Raw genomic sequence first — 6,779 nt, 5'->3', positions numbered from 1 at the left:
GGTGAGAAGCAGCAGAAATTGGTGACTGAGTTTGGTAAAGTGTGTGAACGAAGAAAGTTGAGAGTAAATATGAATAAGATCAAGGTTATTAGGTTCAGTAGGGTTGAGGGACAAGTTAATTGGGAGGTAAGTTTGAATGGAGAAAGACTGGAGGAAATGAAGTGTTTTAGATATCTGGGAGTGGACTTAGCAGTGGATGGAACCATGGAAGTGGAAGTGAGTCACATGGTGGGGAGTGAGTGAAGGTTCTGGGAGCATTGAAGAATGTGTGGCAGGTAAGAACATTATTTCTGAGAGTAGAAATGTGTATCTTTGAAGGAATGATTGTACCAACAATGTTTTAGGGAAGCAGTGATGGCTTACGCAAAAGATTCTTGTGGCATGAGAAGCGTGGGAGATGGGCAGATTAGAAAGGGTAGTGAGTGGTGGGATGAAGAAGTAAGATTATTAGTGAAAGAGAAGAGAGAGGCATTTGGACAATTTTTGAAGGGAAATAATGCAAATGACTGGTAGATGTATAAAAGTAAGAGGCAGGAGGTCAAGAGAAGGGTGCAAGAGGTGAAAAAGAGGGCAGATGAGAGTTGGGGTGAAAGAGTATCATTAAATTTTAGGGAGAATAAAAAGATGTTTTGGAAGGAGGTAAATAAAGTGCGTAAGACAAGAGAACAAATGGGAACTTAAGTGAAGGGGGCAAGTGGGGAGGTGATAACAAGTAGTGGTGATGTGAGAAGGAGATGGAGTGAGTATTTTGAAGGTTTGTTGAATGTGTTTGATGATAGAGTGGCAGATATAGGGTGTTTTGGTTGAGGTGGTGTGCAAAGTTTGAGGGTTAGGGAAAATGATTTGGTAAACAGAGAAGAGGTAGGAAAAGCTTTATGGAAGATGAAAGCCGGGAAGGCAGCGGGTTCGGATGGTATTGCAGTGGAATTTATTAAAAAATGGGGTGACTTTATTGTTGACTGGTTGGTAAGGTTATTTAATGTATGAATGACTCATGGTGAGGTGCCTGAGGATTGGAGGAATGCTTGCGTAGTGCCATTTTACAAAGGCAAAGGGGATAAAAGTGTCTGCTCAAATTACAGAGGTATAGGTTTGTTGAGTATTCCTGGAAAATTATATGGGAGGGTATTGATTGAGAGGGTGACGGAATGTACAGAGCCTCAGATTGGGGAAGAGCAGTGTGGTTTCAGAAGTGGTAGAGGATGTGTGGATTAGGTGTTTGCTTTGAAGAATGTATGTGAGAAAAAAAAGCAAATGGATTTGTATGTAGCATTTATGGATCTGGAGAAGGCATATGATAGAGTTGATAGAGATGCTCTGTGGAAGTTATTAGGAATGTATGGTGTGGGAGGCAAGTTGTTAGAAGGAGTGAAAAGTTTTTATCAAGGATGTAAGGTATGTGTATGTGTAGGAAGAGAGGAAAGTGATTGGTTGTCAGTTTGCGGCAGGGGAGTGTTATGTCTCCATGGTTGTTTAATTTGTTTATGGACGGGGTTGTTAGGGAGATGAATGCAAGAGTTTTGGAAAGAGGGGCAGGTATGCAGTCTGTTGTGGATGAGAGAGCTTGGGAAGTGAGTCAGTTATTGTTTGCTGATGATACAGCGCTGGTGGCTGATTCGTGTGAGAAACTACAGAAGCTGGTGACAGAGTTTGGTAAAGTGTGTGAAAGAAGAAAGTTAAGAGTAAATGTGAATAAGAGCAAAGTTATTAGGTACAGTAGGGTTGAGGGACAAGTCATTTGGGAGGTAAGTTTGAATGGAGAAAAACTGGAGGAAGTGAAATGTTTTAGATATCTGGGAGTGGATTTGGCAGCGGATGGAAGCGGAATTGAATCATAGGGTGGGGGAGAGGGTGAAAGTTCTGGGAGCGTTGAAGAATGTGTGGAAGTCGAGAACATTATCTCGGAAAGCAAAAATATGTAATTTTGAAGGAATAGTGGTTCCAACAATGTTATATGGTTGCTAGGCGTGGGCTGTGGATAGAGTTGTGCGCAGGAGGGTGGATGTGCTGGAAATGAGATGTTTGAGGACAATACGTGGTGTGAGGTGGTTTGATTGAGTAAGTAATGTAAGGGTGAGAGAGATGTGTGGTAATAAAAAGAGTGTGGTTGAGAGAGCAGAAGAGGGTGTTTTGTAATGGTTTGGTCACATGGGGAGAATGAGTGAGGAAAGATTGACCAAGAGGATATGTGTGTCAGAGGTGGAGGGAATGAGGAGAAGTGGGAGACCAGATTGGAGGTGGAAAGATGGATTGAAAAAGATTTTGAGTGATTAGGGCCTGAACATGCAGGAAGGTGAAAGGCGTGTAATGAATAGAGTGAATTGGAACGATGTGGTACACTGGGCCGACGTCCTGTCAATGGATTGAACCAGGACATGTGAAGTGTCTGGGGTAAACCATGGAAAGTTCTGTGGGGCCTGGATGTGGAAAGGGAGCTGTGGTTTCAGTGCATTATTACATACAGCTAGAGACTGAATGTGAACGAAAGTGTCCCTTGTGTTCTTTTCCTAGCGCTACCTCGCGCACATTTGGGGGGAGGAGGTTGTTATTTTCATGTGTGGCGGGATGGTGATGGGAATGAATAAAGGCAGACTATGAATTATGTGCATGTGTATGTATGTATATGTCTGTGTGTGTATATATATGTATACGTTGAGATGTATAGGTATGTATATTTGCGTGTGTGGATGTGTATGTATATACATGTGTATGTGGGTGGGTTGAGCCATTCTTTCGTCTCATTCCTTGCGCTACCTCTCTAACACGGGAGACTGCAACAAAGCAAAATGAATAAATGAATATAAAAAAAAAAAGAAAAAAAAAAATTATTGTTATTATTATTATTATTATTATTATTATTATTATTATTATTATTATCATGATTATAATTATTATTTTCATTATTGTTATTATTTTATTTTTTTATTATATTATACTTTGTCGCAGTCTCCCGCGTTTGCGAGGTAGCGCAAGGAAACAGACGAAAGAAATGGCCCAACCCACCCCCATACACATGTATATACACACGTTCCACACACGCAAATATACATACCTACACAGCTTTCCATGGTTTACCCCAGACGCTTCACATGCCTTGATTCAATCCACTGACAGCACGTCAACCCCGGTATACCACATGCTCCAATTCACTCTATTCCTTGCCCTCCTTTCACCCTCCTGCATGTTCAGGCCCCGATCACACAAAATCTTTTTCACTCATCTTTCCACCTCCAATTTGGTCTCCCTCTTCTCCTCGTTCCCTCCACCTCCGACACATATATCCTTTGGTCAATCTTTCCTCACTCATTCTCTCCATGTGCCCAAACCATTCAAAAACCCTCTTCTGCTCTCTCAACCAGCTCTTTTTATTTCCACACATCTCTCTTACCCTTACGTTACTTACTCGATCAAACCACCTCACACCACACATTGTCCTCAAACATCTCATTTCAGCACATCCATCCTCCTGCGCACAACTCTGTCCATAGCCCACGCCTCGCAACCATACAACATTGTTGGAACCACTATTCCTTCAAACATACCCATTTTTGCTTTCCGAGATAATGTTCTCGACTTCCACACATTCTTCAAGGCCCCCAGAATTTTCGCCTTATTATTATCATTGTAGTTAACTGCTGTTTCCCTCATCAGCAAGGTTGCGCAAGGAAACAGATGAAGAATGGCCCACCACCCACATACACATTATTATATTTTTGTATTGCTTTGTCGCTGTCTCCCGCGTTTGCGAGGTAGCGCAAGGAAACAGATGAAAGAAATGGCCCAACCCACCCCCTACACATGTATATACATACATGTCCACACGTGCAAATATACATACCCATACATCTCAATGTACACACATATATACACACACAGACACATACATATATACCCATGCACACAATTCACACTGTCTGCCTTTATTCATTCCCATCGCCACCTCGCCACACATGGAATGACATCCCCCTCCCCCCTCATGTGTGCGAGTTAGTGCTAGGAAAAGACAACAAAGGCCCTATTCGTTCACACTCAGTCTCTAGCTGTCATGCAATAATGCCCGCAACCACAGCTCCCTTTCCACATCCAGGCCCCACAGAACTTTCCATGGTTTACCCCAGATGCTTCACATGCCGTGATTCAATCCATTGACAGCATGTCGACCCCGGTATTCCACATCGATCCAATTCACTCTATTCCTTGCCTGTCTTTCATCCTCCTGTATGTTCAGGCACCGATCACTCAAAATCTTTTTCACTCCATCTTTCCACCTCCAATTTGGTCTCCCACTTCTCCTTGTTCCCTGTACCTCCGACCATGTATCCTCTTGGTCAATCTTTCCTCACTCATTCTCTCCATGTGCCCAAACCATTCAAAACACCCTCTTCTGCTCTCTCAACCACGCTCTTTTTATTTCCACACATCTCTCTTACCCTTACATTACTTACTCGATCAAACCACCTCACACCACACCTTGTCCTCAAACATCTCATTTCCAGCACATCCATCCTCCTGCGCACAACTCTATCCATAGCCCACGCCTCGCAACCATACAACATTGTTGGAACCACTGTTCCTTCAAACATACCCATTTTTGCTTTCCGAGATAATGTTCTCGACTTCCACACATTCTTCTAGGCTCCCAGGATTGTCGCCCCCTCCCCCACCCTATGATTCACTTCCGCTTCCATGGTTCCATGCGCTGCCAGATCCACTCCTAGATATCTAAAACACTTTACTTCCTCCAGTTTTTCTTCATTCAGAGTTACCTCCCCATTGACTTGTCCCTCAACCCTACTGTACCTAATAACCGTGCTCTTATTCACATTTACTCTCAGCTTTCTTCTTTCACACACTTTACCAAACTCAGTCACCAACTTCTGCAGTTTCTCACACGAATCAGCCACTAGCACTGTATCATCAGCGAACAACAACTGACTCACTTCCCAAGCTCTCTCATTCACAACAAACTGCATAGTTGCCCCTCTTTCCAAAACTCTTGCATTCACCTCCCTAACAACCCCATCCATAAACAAATTAAACAACCATGGAGACATCACACACCCCTGCCACAAACCAACATTCACTTAGAACCAATCACTTTCCTTTCTTCCTACATGTGCACAAGCCTTACATCCTTGATAAAAACTTTTCACTGCTTCTAACAACTTCCCCCCCACACCATATATTCTTAATACCTTGCACAGAGCATCTCTATCAACTCTATCATATGCCTTCTCCAGATCCATAAATGCTACATACAAATCCATTTGCTTTTCTAAGTATTTCTCACATACATTCTTCAAAGCAAAAACCTGATCCACACATCCTCTACCACTTCTGAAACCACACTGCTCTTCCCCGATCTGATGCTCTGTACATCCCTTCACCCTCTCAATCAATACCCTCCCATATAATTTCCCAGGAATACTCAACAAACTTATACCTCTGTAATTTGAGCACTCACTTTTATCCCCTTTGCCTTTGTACAATGACACTATGCAAGCATTCCTCCAACTCTCAGGCACCTCACCATGAGTCATACATACATTAAGTAACCTTACCAACCAGTCAACAATACAGTCATCCCGGTTTTTGATAAATTCCACTGCAATGACATCCATACTCGATTGCTTTGACGGCTTTCATCTTCCGCAATGCTTTTACTACCTTTTCTCTGTTTACCAAATCATTCTCCCTAACACTCATTTTGCACACCACCTCGACCAAAACATCCTGTATCTGCCACTGTATCATGAAACACATTCAACAAACCTTCAAAATACTCACTCCATCTCCTTCTCACATCACTACTACTTGTTATCACCTCCCCATTAGCCCCCTTCACTGAAGTTCCCATTTGTTCCCTTGTCTTACACACTTTATTTACCTCCTTCCAAAACATCTTTTTATTTTCCCTAAAATTTAATGATACTCTCTCACCCCAACTCTCATTTGCCCTCTTTTTCACTCTTGCACCTTTCTCCTGACCTCCTGCCTCTTTCTTTTATACATGTACCACTCATTTGCATTTATTTCCCTGCAGAAATTGTCCAAATGCCTCTCTCTCCTCTTTCACTAATGATCTTACTTCTTCATCCCACCACTCACTACCCTTTCTAATCTGCCCACCTCCCATGCTTCTCATGCCACAAGCATCTTTTGCGCAAGCCATCACTACTTCTCTAAATAAATCCCATTCCACCCCCACTCCCTTACGTTCTTTGTTCTCACCTTTTTCGATTCTGTACTCAGTCCCTCCTGGTACTTCCTCACACAAGTCTCCTTTCCAAGCTCACTTACTCTCACCACTCTCTTCACCCCAACATTCTCTTTTCTGAAAACCTCTACAAATCTTCACCTTTGCCTCCACAAGATAATGATCAGACCAGTTTGCAACTCTCAGCACATTAACATCCAAAAGTCTCTCTCTCTCTCTCTCTCTCTCTCTCCTCATCTCTCTCTCTCCTCTCTCTCTCTCTCTCTCTCTCTCTCTCTCTCTCTCTCTCTCTCTCTCTCTTTATATAATATATATATATATATATATATAAATATATATATATATAATATAATATATATATATATATATATATATATAATATATATATATATCTTTTTTTCTTTTAAACTATTTGCCGTTTCCCGCGTTAGCGAGGTAGCGTTAAGAACAGAGGACTGGGCCTTTGTGGGATAGCCTCACCTGGCCCCCCTCTGTTCCTCCTTTTCGAAAATTAAAAAAAACGAGAGGGGAGGATTTCTAGCCCCCCGCTCCCTCCCCATTT

The sequence above is a fragment of the Panulirus ornatus genome, chromosome 54, assembly GCF_036320965.1.
Source record: "Panulirus ornatus isolate Po-2019 chromosome 54, ASM3632096v1, whole genome shotgun sequence".
Taxonomy (NCBI): Eukaryota; Metazoa; Arthropoda; class Malacostraca; order Decapoda; family Palinuridae; genus Panulirus; species Panulirus ornatus.
This window is presented reverse-complemented; position numbering follows the sequence as displayed.